Below are 16,312 nucleotides of genomic sequence, written 5' to 3'. Positions count from 1 at the left end.
AGGTATCAAGGGTTTCCTTTAGTGAACTAGTGGGTAAAATTTCTCTGATGATGAGTTTGAATTTTTCTGCTAACAAACCATCACATTGCCTCAGTGCAGAAAAGGATCTCACACACCAAGTGCACTGCTGGGCTTCACTCTTTTGCTCAGGGACCTTCTTGAGATTACAGAATTGTTTTCTCATTAGTTGCAGTGACATGTGTTTGGGCTTAAAGATGATGATCAAGTACTCAAGGGGAAAAAAAAAAGTTGTATATCAAGTAAATGCAAAAAGTAAAGGTGGACAGCAATTCCAGGTTTTAGTCAGAAGTGCAAAACCAACTGTATTTAGGGCTGTAATATTTTCCCCTTTGAAGTCCAGTTTCAGCTTCAGCCTAATTTCCAATGGAAAATGGCATTTGTAAGGTGGAGATGGTCTGTTATGTTCTTATTTCAAGAAAAAAAGCATTACTATTCCTTTCCCTGCTCCACTATCACCTTTAACAGCTCACCCTTCTATTTTCTGAAATAGAAGCAAATTGCAATATATTCTATAAGACTCAAGCTAGAAGAACTGGGGAATTATTCAGATATAAAGAACATAATATAGCAAAGTCCTTGGGTGAGAAAATAGGAAGCTGAAAACCTTCCAATCTCGGGACTAAAAATAAGAATGGTTATATCTTACCATCAATATATAAGGCTGAGGTCAGAAATCAAATGTAAATGACACTTTCATGGAAAGTGTCTACTTTCAGTGTAGGATATTTCACTCTTAGAGATGGAAATCAATTTGTTTTAAATTGACTTAAGTTCATTTACACAAAACAGAACCTTTGTACAGTGGAGCATAAACTGACAAGATAAGTATTCATTCTGAGCCTCCAAAATGAAAAAGAACAGTTCACAGCCACCAAGATGAAGGTCTCCATCTGGCATTTCATATTTACTCGTATTTCATGAAAGTCAGTTTCACATTATAGGGCAATTCTCTGCTAGAGGAATAAAGAGCTGGACTAATTCTGGTATAAAAAAAAAAAGCAAATCCATAGCAAAGGTAACGTATCTGTTGCCTTTCCAGCGGCCTTTCTGTAACCCGGGTGAGTCATTGATAGGTCCTGGACTTGAATCAGATTCCAGTGAACAGCAGACTCATCAAAACACACCCAGGTCAAATAGTCAACGAGCTTTTTTCCCACCACCCACTTTCTGTACACAAGATGACAGTTTGAAGAAGTTAAAGTGTTCTACATCTCTTCCTTCTGGTCCAGATGGGGATAAAGGCATAACACTACTGAGCGCCCCTGCCTGGCTCACGCCGACCTCCATCACCTCCAATCACCAGGAGCAGAGTGCTACGCTGATGACCAAAGTGAGCTCACTAATTGGGCTGTGTTTATTGTAATTGGAAGTGGGGTATTAGCAAGTCATGCAAATAACCCAGGAGCACTCTCCTCCTGGTGGTCCAAGTCTGCTGATCACTGAGTGACAAAAACCCTGAGATCACAGCTTATACTCTTTGGCCTTAAGCCTCATTAGGCCATGAGATCCAACCTAGCCTTCACTATGGAGACGTACGGAGCTTCAGACCCAGGCACAGATAAAAGCAAGGTGGTTTTTTGCCTCCTATTTCATGGAGTTGCTTTTATGTATTATGTATTAATGTATTATGTTATTAATGTTAATGCTTTTATGTATTAATGTTTCCCAAAGGAAAACATCCTCTCGGTAATGAGAGGGGATGGGCAGGATGGTTTACACCAAATACATCAAAACCCACGACCGAAACCCTCAGAGGCTCTACTAGCAAATTTACAAACTTCCATGCAATATAGATCTGACTCCCTCACAAGCTTGCTCAAATTGTCACATTGTCTCATTAACCAATTTGTCTCTAATACTTAAATCATACCATATGGATTAATCTTTCGTGTTTTATAATTTTAAACTCATTTTCGTTATCTGTTAACCTTTATGAAAAAGCAAAATAATTTTGGAAATAGTTGTTTATGGAACTATCTTTATGGAAATCTAATGTATGGCAAACCACTTCAGTTTTCTTGCCTTGAGAACCCCATGAACAATATGAAAGGGCAAAATGATAGGATACTGAAAGAGGAACTCCCCAGGTCGGTAGGTGCCCAATATGCTACTGGAGATCAGTGGAGAAATAACTCCAGAAAGAATGAGGGATGGAGCCAAAGCAAAAACAACACCCAATTGTGGATGGGACTGGTGACAGAAGCTGAGCACCGATGAGTTGATGCTTTTGAACTGTGGTGTTGGAGAAGACTCTTGAGAGTCCCTTGGACTGCAAGGAGATCCAACCAGTCCATTCTAAAGGAGATCAGTCCTGGGTGTTCATTGGAAGGACTGATGTTGAAGCTGAAACTCTAATACTTTGGCCACCTCATGCGAAGAGCTGACTCATTGGAGAAGACCCTGATGCTGGGAGGGATTGGGGGCAGGAGGAGAAGGGGACGACAGAGGATGAGATGGCTGGATGGCATCACCAACTTGATGGACATGAGTTTGAGTAAACTCTGGGAGTTGGTGATGGACAAGGAGGTCTGGCGTGCTGTGATTCATGGGGTCGCAAAGAGTTGGACACGACGGAGTGACTGAACTGAACTGACTGAATGTATGGGGTTAGCTCTACATCGAAGTTCAGTCTATTCTTTCTATTCACCAAAACTGGTTTGAAATTCAGCTCTAAGAATTACTCATATAAGATGGTTGCTAATCTAGGTTTCCCTGGTGGCTCAGACGGTAAAGCGTCTGCCTACAATGCAGGAGCCCCGGGTTCAATCCCTGGGTTGGGAAGATCCCCTGCAGAAAGAAATGGCAACCCACTCCAGTATTCTTGCCTGGAAAACCCCAAGGATGGAGGAGCCTGGTAGGCTACAGTCCATGGAGTGGCAAAGAGTCAGACACAACCTAGCGACTTCACTCACTCAATCTAGGCCTAGTTTCCTTGTCTTTAAAATGAGGAATCAGAGTCACACGAGGTTTCTTTAGGATTAAATGAGAACACATGACATGTGCCTGACAAGATTAAGTGCCCAATTAATCATATCATCATTGTCATGTCAAGAACATAGTGAAAAAATGTCTAATTCAGATCAAATGATAGAAAATCATTACCTTTAATACAGAACTGAAAGCTAAAAAAGTTGAAACTATTTCAAGAATGTTTGAAAAAACAAGGTTTAACAATCGATGCGAGACTTCTTCACTAGGAACCTAGTTTTTCTCAGCAGAAGCTCCAGAGCACTGGCTTTTTCATCTAATTAATTCAGATGTTTTCTCCATCACATTAAAAGATCCCTTTGAGGAAATCAAATCCATCATTTTCTGAAACTTTGCCTGTCACATCAAGAGACTATAGGCTTTTATATTTCCTAGTTAACCTTTTCAGTCACTTAGCTTTTTTTTTTTTTCCTTTTTCACTTCCTATAAGACAAGCTGTGCTCATCTTAAAATAAACCAATACAAGCGTGGACAAAGAAACCCCAGGGAGAGCCGCTGTTGTCTGCCTACAGCCTGCACCGGGGAGCCGGTTGCCTTGCAACAAGCCCATAAACCCAGTGGGAGAAATCTGCAGCTTGCTGAGGAACAGAGGCTCCGGAAACTTCCAGACGGAGGCAAAGCTCAATAGCAAGTTAACAACGCATGCACCCGTGCTAAGATTTTAGTCTTTGGAAATGTGGTTAAAATAAGATTAGTTTACACTAATAGTGAGGAAAGCCATTTTGGATTAGTTGAAGAGTCTGAATTACAAAATATTTTAAAAGAAAGCATTTTTATTACTTTAAGTCCTTTATGGTAATGCAAATTAAGCTCCAATACAATATGGACAGATTTCTCTTAGGGCCCCTTTAAAAATACAACATGAATGATTTATAATTACTATGGAGAATTGTATTTAACATGCACACTGATTATTTCAAGGTGATTTATAAATTTGCTCAACTTCTCATAACTGTCTCCAATATACCTTATGTACTTAAAACATTTCACCTCCTCCAAGAGCCTAAAAATATCTTGAGTATAGCTCTATACCATTAAATAAATTCTCAACAGGTGAGTTCTACAATGACATAACTACACAAAGACTTTGAGAGCAGTATCTGAAACTCTAGGCAAAACATAAAATCCAAAGCAAGGCATCTGTCTTTATATGATTATTTTCCCTGAACTTAGCCTGGACCCACTTTGGGAATATCATACTTCTCTGACATTTATATTATTACACAAATTTTTCTGCAAAGCATTCCATACTTCCTTCTGAGCCACCCTGGTGAATGACCCACACTTAGATTGCTCACTGGCTCACACAATGTTTCAGGATGAGCTTCCAAGGCATTTTCTTTCTGCTATTAGAATCATAATCTCTAGGGTTAAAATTCTATTACTAAGTTTATATTTTATAGAGAAGAAAGGAGCTACATGGAGATCAAGTTCATGCGTCAGTGAAGCCTTAAGTGTTAGGACTTAGCCTCACTCTCCTCGTTCGCCCTTCCTTGGGGCCTGGATGACTGTGCTTTCAGTAAGTAAGTAAAAAGGCGCTCGCTGTTACAGCATCATTAGCATCACCAGAACCATGTAAGGCACAGGCTAAGGTGCTTAAACAGTACTTTGATGGGTACTGAAGTGTGTCCAGCTCTTGTATGCCTCGGCGCATCCTCCAAGTGCTAAGAGATGGATTGAAAGGTGCAGTTCAAAACAAGCCTCCGAGTAGTTCGCTATCCACAGATCATTGAAATGATATACTACAATAACCATCCCCGGAACATTAAGGCTTATTGCACTGAGGTGTAATTAATCTGCTGAGCAGTGACAGGACAGAACTGCAGATCGCCTCCCAAGCTTTAAGATCCGGCATGCCAAGGGACGGCCGGGGAATCCTCAGTCCCCGGTATACTAGCACAGATCACGGCAACATGCCTTTATTCAGGGGTCCCATGCGTGCTTGATAACACCACTTATTAAAAATTGCAGAGATTTGGCTCGACTTTGCTCCAGTATCATCTGCCCCTGTAAGTTCATTTACATTTGCAACCTGTGCTCCTGAATACAGAGGCAGCATAGTTGCCCTGTGGGGAGGAAAGTTGCCGTGGCACATCTCAGATGGGTCTGGAGCCCCTGAAGTCTGTGAGTCTGCTGCATTGGGTGCAATTGTGATTTGCAATTAATAAGGATGCGATGCAGGTACAGCCTGGAGAGACTTTGAATACACGCTGACAGAATGTTAAGTGTCTCGTGAATTGAAAAGGAAAGGTACAGATAAGAATAAAGGAAAATACAAGTGAAGTCTAAAACTAAGCCAAATCCTCCTTTTTTTAATCAATTTTTTAAAAGATATTCTTGTAGATAATATTAAAGACATTGTATTTGGACATTACAAAGTGGTTGGTGAAGTTGAAGGTAGTTGATAGTCTAAACAGACGTTTCTCTGATGATGTCACAATTTGAAGGAATTTCCTAAGGGAAAGATAAACTGAAATATGTTAAAAAAGTTAATTTAATTAATTACTTAATTATTTAACATAGTAATATTTTGTGTTGGGGCACATTAAATAAAAATTAAAAATAAAGTAAAATTAAAAAAGTGAAAATGATGTACTGAAAAGTAAAACAAAATTAAGCTGACCAAAATCTAATTACTTGAGAAAAGGTTTTTCTAAAATCATAAGTTTTGAAATTGGGGAGTAAAACAGTAGAGTATGCGATACAATTGGGAAAATAGAATGATTTTTCTCAAATATATGATGAATAAAGACTCTCTCTATCTTGCTATATGTCAACATTTGTAAGTCCATGAGCAATCAGAGCAGCTTCCCTTGAATCCCCTGTCAAAATGGAACAGCGGATAATAAACCTGTGTGGCTGGACCACACTGACTCCATCTTGCCAGCTCCATCTGGGTTCCCCAGTCTGCCCCCGTTGCTTCCTGCTGGACTGAGCTTTAGCTCAACTCGCAAGAGACACAGCTAAGCCAGTAAGTTCACCATCAGCCTGTATGTTTGCCTCCCTCTGGTAGGAGAACTGGAAGAATGCCTTTGCAGACATAGTGGTTAATGGTAATGCGACCCCCAGGGGAGGGAAAACCCCTGGTCCCCAAAGGTGCGACGTGCTTCTCCTGAGCTGGAAGAGTTTGCTTTCAGCTTTGGTCCCTCTAAAGCCCCCTGAACCCCTCTCAGTGGCAAGGAGGGCAGCTGTGATCCCACCTGTGGAGCTTCGTCTGCCTGATGCTTCCTTCCTGTGTGCAAGTTCCCCACGAAAAACTTCGTAATTGCACTTTACAGAGTTGCCTTCTTTGTTCTCAGTCTTAAAGTTACTTCTCAGTTTAGAGGATATTATTCAATATCTCTGCTGCCCAACAAATGCGAGTGATCAAAATATCATATTGAAACTACCTTTAAATAAATGATTAAATATCAAATGCCTTTAACAAAGGCTATAGAATAATTGCTTCAATGCAAATTTGAGGTAATCCAGGATCCATGCCTCCTGACGGCCAGAATCTATCCTTTCAGACTGTGCAATGATGCTCTAGCATTCATGCAAACATTGTTTAGTCTCAGGAATTTCAGAACCATACAGATATATCAGTTCTGAACCCTCTGTCTCTTTGTCTCTGAACCCTTTGTCTCTAACAAAGATCTAAGTTTTACCCTAAAGAAAGGTCAATCATACAATAAACAAGTGACTAAATTTTGAGCACTTCAAAGATAAATCCGGCATCTCATTCATTTTTTTATTCTCTGCATGTGCATTCATTGAAAGCCTTTTTTCCACTATGTGAAATATATTCATCACATATTTTATTTTTATGATTTAGCTGTATATTTTTCTATATTATGGACCTTTATAGATATATATATTTACTTATTGTGTTCAGTCGTCTTGTCTGATTCTTTGTGGCCCCATGGACTGTAGTCTGCTAGACTCCTCTGTCTATGGGTTTTTTCAGACAGTAATACTGGAGTGGGTTGCCATTTCCTACCCCAGGGGATCTTCCCGACCCAGTGATCAAACCAGGGTCTCTTGTGTCTCCTGCATTGGAAGGCAGATTCTTCACCACTAGTGCCACCTGTGAAGTCCCATATTTACTTATTACATATTAATCATAAATCTTTTAAGAAGACAAGAATACTCTAATTTCACCATCAGTCTGCAAAATTATTCTCTCCCTTCCTGTGTAGTCAGGAGTGACTTTCACATTAGTGCCAAATCTCTCTCTATAAGCTCCATCCAACTCATGCCATCAATTTAGTTACTTGCTTCTATTGGTAATCCTTTCCATCACTGTCAGGTCTTTAGGGACATTTTATTGAATCCTGTGATCTGAATGCTGTGATCTGCCTGTAGCCTTATAAACATAGGAGCAAATGGTCAGACTTGGGGCCAGGCGGTTGAGGAAACCAGGATGCCGTCGACTCCTTTCCTGTGTTTGGACAAGTGTGAACACTGTCTTTCTGGGGCAGACGTGGGATCATATTTCTTGCCCAAGAAAATCACTCATCAGCACAGCTGGATTCAGAGTTGTTCGCCAGACTGGGAAGCCAGAGGTCCGAGCTCCTGCAGCCCCCGTTCCCCAGGGAGTTGCTGTGACATACACGAGGCCGCCGGACTCCGTAGGGTCTTGCTCCCTCAGCTCTGCGTGGACAGGGCCCTGGGCCTGGCTGACTCCTCAATCTGTGTGCACACGTGACAACTGAGAAGCTATCTGGCTTTCCCTCAGATGTAGAGGCACGAATGTGGTATTTTTGGGGATACTACAATTATTTGTTTCTTGTTTGTTAAGTCCAGACAAATGAAGCCATTTCAGTTCGGCATGAAGTCTGCTGGAAAGAACCAGGATTCAGGCACTTAAGTTTGCCCTGACCGTGTGAAAACATATGTCCTGCTGACCATGGATAGGCCATCTGGAAGACTCTTCACGCTTTAAGACATGCTAACCTTCACCTACCTTAAATCTCCTGAGGGACATTTTTGCTGTAAATATTCTAGAAGGGTTTTAACCATGATGCTCTGAAGCAATATTATTTATAAAAATACTTTCCTTAAGGAAAATGAGCCTCATAATGGCAGCGTCATTGCATATTTATCTGCTCATCTCTTTCTCAATTTTTTGGGTAAATGACTATTTTTCAAGATAAGTTGAATAGCAATAATATAAATTGCCCTGCTGTATGTTTGCCAACTATGTACATTCTAGGAATCTTGGTAAGTGTCAGATCATGTGAAAAGCAAGTGATTTATGTGTTTCTGGCAATGAGGATTAAGTTGCCGGAGGTGCTAATAGCTATTGCTAATAGCTTCCTTTCCATGTAAAAATGATGACAGTAATAGTTAATAGTGAGCAACTGTTTCCTATGGGTAAGAGATTGTATTTCAAGTATTTTCTTGTATAATCTTTATAACAAATGTATAAACCACCATTTTGAATTTCTATTTTACAGATGAGGAAAGTATAACAGATAAACTATTTTGCCCCTAGTCATAGCCGGGATTCAAATGTGCACTTGTAACTTCAGAACTCTCATTCGTAACTCACTCTCCCCACCCCATTTCAGCCAGTTGCGTTTCAAGAATCTTAATATTAATCTTTTAATGTCAGTACACTGACTATATTTTTAGTCTCTTCATTTAATGTGACTTCAAGATTCCCGTGTGTTTGGATAATGTAAACTGTGTATAATTTAACTACTGCATTAATTTAGATATGGTTTAATGTTTATAATCACAGAACATCCTAAGTTGATGCTTTGCAACACCCACAGGAGGTAACCATTTTTAAGGTCCTCCTGGTTATTTTTCCTGCCAGAAACTTGTTCTCATTTCCACTTATTTTCAGTTACTTCCTACTGGCATGACAAAACTCTATACATTCCTGTAAAGAAATCGGTCCTCAGGCATGAGTAGACAACATAAGGAACACCTTCCACTGTGTCAAAAACTAAAGAAAAAGAAATATGGGCAACTTCTCCAAGAGTAAGTTCATGTCACTTCTTCTGTTAAGCCTTTCTGACCTCGGGTAAAGTTAATCATTCTCAACTTGGGGTTTGCAATATATCTTATACAACACTGTATATTCTTATACTCCATTTTTTTTTTTTTTACAAGTCTCACTTCCTCCCAAGACAGAAACTACTTGAGAGAGGAAAATGTGACATGTTTACTTCTGTTTCTTGACCCTTGCATAGCTCCTGATGTAGATGCCTAAAGCACGATTGTGTCAGAAAGAAATAGAGAGAGAGGAGGGTGGAGGCAATTGGGGAAAAAAAGGAAGAAAATTTGGAAGAAGAGATGAAATATATTAACTTGCTGCTTGATTTGTATCAGTTCAGTTCAGTCGCTCAGTCATGTCTGACTCTTTGCGACCCCATGGACTGCAGCACGCCAGGCCTCCCTGTCCATTGCCAACTCCCGGAGTTGACTCAAACTCATGTCCATTGAGTTGGTGATGCCATCCAACCATGTCATCCTCTGTCGTCCCCTTCTCCTCCTGCCTTCCATCTTTCCCAGCATCAGGGTCTTTTCAAATGAGTCAGTTCTTTGTATCAGGCGGTCAAAGTATTGAAGTTTCAGCTTCAGCATCACTCCTTCCAATGAATATTCATACTATCTGAATTGTATACATACTAAATTTGTATTCATGCTATGTGATTTGTATACATACTAAATACTCTTATTTATCTATAATTTATCATATTAGTAGAGAAAAAGAACGAACCATCATCCCTCTGAATAACTCCTCTGACCCAGATTCCCAAGAACAGAAAGGAAAATGGTCAGAAACACCAGAAACATAGCGGTGTTTGTCTTCCCAGGAGAACTGAGCAAGGCTACAGATCTGCTTTTTCAGAAGAGCCTGGTGTTAAGTACAACTCTTCATTGATGCGTTTTATCTAAAACACGGCTCTGAAGTGTGTGAGTACGTGTGTGTCTGCGTTGTAACCCTGCAGATGGAAGGAAGTGCCAGAACAGCTGCCATCAGTTTCATCACGTGGAAATTTCAATTCCTCTTTGGAGAGAGTATTCTGAGGTTTTGAGTAAACCATCGAAAATGGACATCTTGGTTAAAATGTGATGAAAGCAGGGTCCCTGCTCTGAAATGGAGAGGTTTGGGGCACTGTGGACCCAGACAACCTACAGGTTGCATGCTGGCAGATGACACCTTTCTTCAGGAAGACGCTGTGCATGCCTGTGGAGATCTCATGGGAACTTCTGAGTGTGGAAAGTGTCTCTTGTGAAAGGAGGCAGAGAAGAGACACTGAAGAAGCTGCTTCCTTGGACAGGCCCTGAGGGGTGGTGTGCACAGGCATTCGGCTCTAGGCCCTGGCATCACATGCAGTGGTGGACTAACGGTGGCGCTCCCCTGATGCCAGGCAGTTCCTCACTCTTGCCCCTGGGACATCAGCTCAGGAGGACCAGGAGCGGGCATCCTTGATCCGGGCACTGCTGTCTTCACAAGATGGGCTACACCAAAGTCAGGAGGAGGGATCCTTTACTGGCTTCACGGTGACAGGAGACAGAAACCAGGGAAGCCGGCTGGGGAAAGACCACAGCGAGGGAGACGCGGAGACTGAAGAAAAGGTGGTGAGTTGACCGCACGTTCGACTGGTTCTGGGGAGAGCTCCAGAAATACCATGGTGATGTTCACAGCAATGCTTTAGAATGACAGGATAAAATATGCCAGAGGTTCAGCGGGAACAGACTTCCACCCCTGTAATTTTGTCACCAACCATCAAAAGGACTGCGTTTCTACCTAAAGACAATCAGAACCTTGGCACACGAGCTCTGTGCCTGTTTGCTGATCATCAAGACGGCTGATCTTCAGAATCACGCGGGGATCCGTCTCCACGCCCCGCCCCAGAACCCTATGTGGAAACTGAGTCCCCGGGTCTGACTTTTTAAGCTTTCCACTGAAGGTCTTTCCCTCAGGTTATATTTTGTCTCCAGCTCACTGGCGAGGTGAGCCCCCGAAGGGAAGGTTTGGCTTCCTGGCTTCTCCCACAAGGGGTAACCTGACACGAACGGGTGGAGAACCCAGGCAATAGGTGCCTGTTGGAACTCCGCGCATGCGCACAGCAATCTCACCATCAGCGTGTGCTCCCGGGCCCCAGGCGCTGATAATCAAGGGCAGCGGACTGCACTCTCAAGACAAGCTGCTTATGGCGACTGGCTCCTTTTCCGTTGTGATTCTGTGTCATCCTTTATTCTCAATCTTGACTTGGGCCCATATGCATTTTGCTCCCCCTAAATGCCATATCATATCTGTACTTTAATTGTCCAGGGTTATATTGGATGTCATTTATGTTTTGACTTCATGGTTTCGTTGCTAAGTCGTGTCCGACTCTTGCAATCCCATGGGCTGTAGCCTGCCAGGTTCCTCTGTCAATGGGATTTTCCAGGCAGAAATACTGGAGTGGTTTGCCATTTCCTTCTCTAGAGCACCTAGGGTATCAATCCCAAACCAGGGATTGAACCTGCCTGCACTGCAGATGCTTTACCGACTGAGCTACCTGGGAAGCCCTACTTTTTGACTTGGATACTGTTAATAACTCCTTCCTAGTACATGAAAGTGAATGTTAGATGCTCAGTTATGTCTGGTTCTTTGGGACCACAGGGTCTGTAGCCCACCAGGCTCCTCTGTCTTTGGGACTTTGCTCAGGCAAAAATACTGGAGTAGGCTGCCATTTCCTTCTCCAGGAGATCTTCCAGACCCTTGCAGCAAATGAGGGTCTCCTGTTTTGCAGGCATTTACCATCTGCAGTAAAGAATCTGCCAGGAATACAGGAGAACCAAGTTCAATCTCTGGGTTGAGAAGATTCCCCTGGAGAAGGAAATGATAACACTCCAGTATTCTTGCCTGAGAAAAGTCCCACGGACAGAGGAGCCTGACAGGCTACGGTCCATGGGGTCTCACAGTCGGACACGACTTTCATTGGCTAGTACATACCATAATCTAAATCTGTGTCTTTATATAATCTCAATAATTTATAAAAGCTGTGAATGCGAGTCCAATTGCTTTTTATGGAGGGACCCGATTAGTGTATGGGTGGGCTGGCCTTATAGCTGAGAACACTATCACTTTCTGGCTGTCTCAGGTAAGGCAACTGTGAATATTAAGGGAGGAAAAGAAGCAGCATTCAACATCAATTAAATCTGTAAAGACAAAAGCAGTGTGACCATTTGCCAGATTCCTGCAAAGCTGGGTTTCCTCACCTGTAGGGTCCCCGAGGTTGGCACCACACCAGACCTGGATTTACTGCTCCACTGCCCACCCCCCCACCCCACAATGTCCCCAGTCTACTCCCAGCTTGATCCTCACAAGAGACCATCAAGCTTCACAGGCAAACCTTACAGAACCAAGCCCAGGGCCAGTCCACGCTCACTGACCTGGAACTTAGGCATAGCCGATCAAACAGCCCACACCCTTTCTGTTGCATACTGTCCCCTAAATTCCGGGAACTCTCCCGGAACAGCTGTCTGAAATCTTCTCTATTCCCCTTACACCAATACCTTTTCCTTCCCACCCCTTGACAAATGTCTCGCCTGTACATTAGGAAATGCTTCCGGTTATCGGTACATCTCCATTTACGAGATCGCTGCTAGGAATTGGGTGTGCCCTGCACATAAAACAGTGCCAATTATGGGAAACATCTCAGAAGCTGCTATTATTCACGTCTGCCTCTTGCTCTCAGAGGCCAGTCTGACTGTTGCTGTTACCGGGCACACTAATTCTCATCTGTGCACCTTTACCGAAGTCCCATCCTTCCTGGAATCAAGGCTTCCTTTTGCCCTTCAACACAGACAAGTGTTCCTCCCCATTCTTCAGGGTGCAGGCATGTCCTACATCTGCCATAAACCTCCCCTGTTACAGCAGCATCCTTCCAGGACATGCTCTGGTCAGGACCACGACTCAGCGTCTCCCTGTATGCCACCCGCCAGTTACAGGCGTGCATGCAGACTTTCTGAGCTCTCTGCCAAGCGTGAAGGGCGTTGCCTGCTTCTGTGTCACCTTCATATCAAGCAGCTCTAATACATATTACCTGGCTCTCCCTAAACATTCCAGAGAATTTTCATCATTCTTTGTTTGAAACAAGCTCAATGCTCTGGACATGTAGGGAGACCTCTCCATGATGTGTCTATAATATTTCTGATTTTCACTGTAGTACCAAAGAAGCATGACCCAGTTTCTCTGAGCTCCTAGCTTTTCCTTAACCTGACCCACTTGTTGATTCTTGGTTTAGAGGAACTCTTGCTTAATCTCTCAGACTCTTTCTTTCCAGACACTGACTCCTGGATCACCTATCCCATTTGCTATGATTATCGGCCCGCCATCACTTTTCTCAATGCCTTGAGAAGACAATGACTGAGACGCGTGCTGACCACAGATCGTGTCTGAGCACATCAGAGTCTAGGGCAACAGGTTAATGGTTCAGAAATCTGACCTGCTTTCCTCCTTCTGAAGCATTTTTCTTCATGTAAAACATCTATTAGCATCTTCAGTTAAAAACGTCATAGGAGAACAGGAAATTGGAAAAGAACTTTTTCACTTTATATAAATAATTAACTGTATTACATCTTTTAAAAAAGACTAGATGTGCTACAAAGGAATAGAAAATGTTGGTAGAATATTATAATTTATGATCTGCAATTGACATGTATACTTTATTTTATATTTCTGTCTCTTAGCTATCTCATTACTGATATGTTACTTTCTTCTTTACAAAAAGATACACTGATATTTAAAGTTTGCAGGTACCTGGAAGATTATCTAGCCCCAACACTTTTTGTTACAAGGAGTATTTAGGGGAAGGGAAATGGAAAGTCAGATTTTGAGTTCTGATCATTCTTACAGCTTCTGTTTTTTTTTCTTTTTATTTTAGATTCCACACAGAAGTGATATCATATGGTATTTGTCTTTTTTTTTTCCATTTATTTTTATTAGTTGGAGGCTAATTACTTTACATCATTACAGTAGTTTTTGTCATACATTGAAATGAATTAGCCATGGATTTACATGTATTCCCCATCCCGGTCCCCCCTCCCACCTCCCTCTCCACCCCATCCCTCTGGGTCTTCCCAGTGCACCAGGCCCGAGCACTTGTCTCATGCACCCAACCTGGGCTGGTGATCTGTTTCACCCAAGGGTGGGATGTTTCAAGAGAACAGCATTGAAACATGTATATTATCTAGGGTGAAACAGCTTCTCTTTTTATTAAGAGTAGATTTTCTAAACTTGATCAGTTGTCTTAGAAATGCTTAGAAATGTCTTAGAAATGCTTCCCTCTTAATAATTTATCACAAAATAAGTTCATGGATTTGGGAAACCTATATCAGTTACTATCAACTGAAATTGTGCTGTTCATTCATTTGACGGTACAGAACATTGCATAGTTTCCTTCTATCTTTTCTACTTTTACCTCTTTATTTCTATAATCTAGAATTATGCTTAACTATAATATAATATATAATATAATCTAGAATTATGCCTAATTTCTATAATCTAGAATCATGATGAAGATTTGCTGAAGGCATGAGTCAATACGGTCAACATAGATAAGGTCTTTCTTTTGACTCTAGTCTGACAGTGTTAGGCCACATAGAAACTGCTGGTGTTACTCTTCTAGAAGTTCATGGTTTGCAGTCATACCTTTAGGTATTTAATCCATTTTGAGTTCATTTTTGTATATCAGATGAGAGAACGTTCTAATTTCACTCTTTTACCTAGAAATTTCCAGTTTTCTGAGACCCGGTTCCTGAAGGGACTTTCTACTCATTGTATATTTTTGTCTCCTTTGTTGTAGACTAATTGACTGTAAGTGCATGGGTTAATTTCTGGGCTACTTATTCTGTTCCATTTGATCTGTATGTCAATTTTTATCCAATTACTACACTGCTTTAGTAACTATACTTTTGAAGTCAGGAAGTAAGATACCTCCATTTCTGTTCCTTATCAAGATTGCTTTGGATATTTGAGATCTTTTAAGTTAATTGTTATAATATAGCACAAATAATGTTTGAGAATATAGTATCAAATTGTTTAAGAATTTTGAAAAATAGAGGATATCAACAAGCATACTATATATTTTAAAGCTTTACACAACAGTATCCTTTCTTGGATTGTCATTAGATTTGCCTAATAATAGATAATAGGCAAAACTTAGGGAGTGCCTGTTATATATTGGTACTGTGGTAATTGCTTTTTATGTATATCTATCACCTCAAAACAACCCTCATGGCAGATATTGTTATTACTTCCTATGTTGAAAAAAGAACTATATCAATCTGTATGTGCTATTTATTTATTTTGGATACTAAACCCTTATATCATTTGGAAATATTTTCTCTCATTCAATAGCTTGTCTTTTTCATGGATTTCTTTGCTATACAAATGCTTTTAAATTCAATCATGTAGAAGAAAATGGCAACCCACTCCAGTATTCAGCCTGGTGGGCTACAGTCCACAGGGCTGCAAAAGAATCGGACATGACTTAGAAACTAAACAATAACAACAAATCATCTATAACTCAATAATTTTAAAAAGGATTACAAAAAAGAACTAAGACTGTGTTCAAGGTCACACAACTAGCAATGCTTGCTTGGAACTAGTATCTTAAGTCTAGGTCTTTCTTGTTCCAGTGCTTTTAAGGCTATACTCCGCTGGCATTCTAAATCGAGCCAAAATAGGTAGATAAGATAAAAACAAGGATAGTTCATAGAAATTATTCCTTTCCTTCCTGCTTGTGTGTGTTTTTGGAAATTCCATACTACTTAAGAATATGACATGGTAATACTTGAAAGATGGGGCTCCCCAGTTGCCTGCATGATAAAGAATCTACCTGCCAATGCAGGAGATGCTAGAGACTCGGGTTTCATCCCTCAATTAGGAAGATCCCCTAAAGAAGGAAATGGCAACCCCCTGCAGTATTCCTGCCTGGGAAATCTCATGGACAGAGGAGCCTGGTGTGCTGCAGTCCATGGGGTCGCAGAGAGCTGGACATGACCGAGCGACTTAGCACACATTCATGCACTTGAAAGATGGACAGAATGGGACCTTCGATTTAGAAAAACAAAATGGTAAAGAGCACCAGAGTGCTAATTTTACTAATACTTCACTTCCCTAAAAATGTTACAAATCAAATAGAAATAACAATTTTTAAAAGCCTACTATAAGATAACTGATTTAGCAAACTTTATTCAAGTTGAAAAATGCTGAATATCTGTGATTTAGAGAATAGCAGTCTTCCAGGTAACTTAATCGAGTACTCTACTTTGTCAAGCAAAAGAAAAAACTTGACAAAGTATATATTAT

General features: G+C 41.1%; 1 protein-coding gene and 1 non-coding gene across 2 annotated transcripts in view; one reads left to right on the top strand and one right to left on the bottom strand.

Moving 5' to 3' along the window:
• Positions 1-16,312, bottom strand: part of PRKN (parkin RBR E3 ubiquitin protein ligase) — a 1,209,190-nt gene that overhangs the window by 604,099 nt on the left and 588,779 nt on the right. The window lies entirely within an intron of this gene.
• Positions 2,731-2,802, top strand: TRNAC-ACA (transfer RNA cysteine (anticodon ACA)). Its single transcript has one exon. It is a non-coding gene; the product is annotated as a tRNA-Cys (tRNA).

The sequence above is a fragment of the Odocoileus virginianus genome, chromosome 34 (assembly GCF_023699985.2).
Source record: "Odocoileus virginianus isolate 20LAN1187 ecotype Illinois chromosome 34, Ovbor_1.2, whole genome shotgun sequence".
In the NCBI taxonomy this organism is placed as follows: domain Eukaryota; kingdom Metazoa; phylum Chordata; class Mammalia; order Artiodactyla; family Cervidae; genus Odocoileus; species Odocoileus virginianus.
Note: the sequence above shows the minus strand (reverse complement) of the source record. Positions and strands in the feature narration are given on the sequence as shown.